The sequence below is a fragment of the Coregonus clupeaformis genome, chromosome 26 (genome assembly GCF_020615455.1).
Source record: "Coregonus clupeaformis isolate EN_2021a chromosome 26, ASM2061545v1, whole genome shotgun sequence".
NCBI classification, from domain to species: Eukaryota; Metazoa; Chordata; class Actinopteri; order Salmoniformes; family Salmonidae; genus Coregonus; species Coregonus clupeaformis.
The window spans coordinates 35,194,283-35,196,394 of NC_059217.1; positions in this window are offsets into that span (position 1 = coordinate 35,194,283).

Here is a 2,112-nt window from a genome sequence, read left to right on the forward strand (position 1 = left end):
GAAGGGGGTTGACGGAGTGGTGTTTGGCGTTAATGACAAGCTGCCCTGTTGCTTAAAGCAGTGTTAGTACAGCTGTGGTGTGTGTGTGTGTGTGTGAAGCGCATCTGGAGCACATCTTTAGTTCTTCTTTTTTTTACTGCCCCCTCGCTCCTTTCACTCAAGCAAATGAACAACGATTGCACGATATGTAAGGAAGACAGAGTGAATTAAATAGTTAATATAGGGGTATCTATTGGGGAGAACAGATTAGCTTGATTGATTGGCTTTTGAGAGTTTGGGATGTTTAGACTTCCCTCCCTCTCTTTGTTTTTACACTTTGACCTGCTGTCTATCCCTCTTTGCAGCCAAAGAATAAGTTTTGTCGCCACTTACTAGAGAAAAAGAGCCCCTTCAGGGGATCTTCTAGTCCAGAGATTTGGCCAGAAAAGCTATGAAAACTATATTTATTTAAAATATGAAAGAATGTTAATTAAAGTTTTTCAGCAGATAAATACTAAACAATGCAGATAATCTTGGTTTGCATCTAAGTGTACTTGGCTTTGTTTACACAGGCAGCCCAATTCTGATCTTTTCTTACTTATTGGTCTTCTGACCAATCAGTTTAGCTCTTTCTACAATAATTGGGCAAAAGATCAGAACTTGGCTGCCTGTGTAAATGGAGAAGACAAGATTCTATTTTATTTTGGAAAGTGGCAGGTTTGTGCAGTGAAGTAATGGAAATAAAAACATCACTGACACACGCACACGCACGTGCACACGCACACACATACTGTTGACAGCACAACAGGTTGTGTTCATGACATAGTTCACTTTAATTAATGTTGTAGGGGATCATCAACTAGATTCAGTCGCGGTCCGATTTTTTCTTTAGCAGATGGTCGGGGGGCCGGAACATACTTACAAATAAATTGTAGACTGCATATTGACCGCAAGAGGCCCAAACAGATATAATATTTGACTAAAACATCATTTCAAAACTTGCTTACATTTGTCTATACGATCGTGTGTCTATTATGCGTGGGAATACTTGGGAACAGATTTCCAAAATTCTAATCACTTGGAGCTGATTTCCTGGTGTTTTTACAGTATTTTATGTCCAACCATAAAAAAATACATAATAATAATAATAATAAATACATTTTATTTTTTTTGCTCAAAAAACTTGGGAGGCCAAATAAAAGCCTGTGGGCTGCCTGCTGGGGAACCCTTTTGTAGGAGATGATGACCAACGATGCATAGCCTGCCTTTTCTGAAACTATAGTACCCCCTGGAGGACATGGAAACCATGTGGTCGATTTATGTGATACCATTCCACTAATTCCACTCCAACGATTACCATGAGCCCGTCCTCCCCAATTAAGGTGCCACCAACCTCCTGTGATGTCTATTGTGTTCTATTATGAACATTGTTAAATTATATATCAACAATCAGATCTACTTGCAACAATTGCACAAAACTACTGTTTAAGATTGATGTAATGTTTTATTACAGGGTTCAGTCTTCATTGATTTACACACATTAAAGAATACAAAATACCAAAAGTTCAACAACAACTCCATATCCCCCATGATCATGGTTCTGGCACCGCGGTACAAAGCCCTGTAATTTGCTAGCAACAATGCTTAAAGTGTAATGTTGCAAAATGTCCCTATTTCTTACAGTATGTGTGTAATACCTTGCTAATACCAAGTATAGAGTTGATTTGTTATAATGAATTGGTATTAGATTTAAAAGGTGATCGAATTGCTCCTGATTTGTAATGTCGTTAATCCATTTCTTTTGAAGCAATGTTTCAAAAATGTACAAGTGAATAGGTTGGTTTACTTTTAAGTTTAAGTTTCCCACGTATCTTGTTAATGTTTTGACCAATGAGGTAACTTGTTACGTTGTGGCCAATGGGAGAGTGGACTGGTTGCTGGGATAGAAAAGAGAGGGAAAGGTTGAAAGAAGGGAGAGGAGAGATGTTAGTGGGGTTGGTGAAGGAAAATTACTAAAGGAAACGATAAAGAGAGAACAAAACCATACCTACAGAGTTTTGAAGGGAAATCCTGATTTTTTCACCCTAGCAAGTTTACAATAGGGATTCTTATTGGAGATGTCCTTCTCACCTA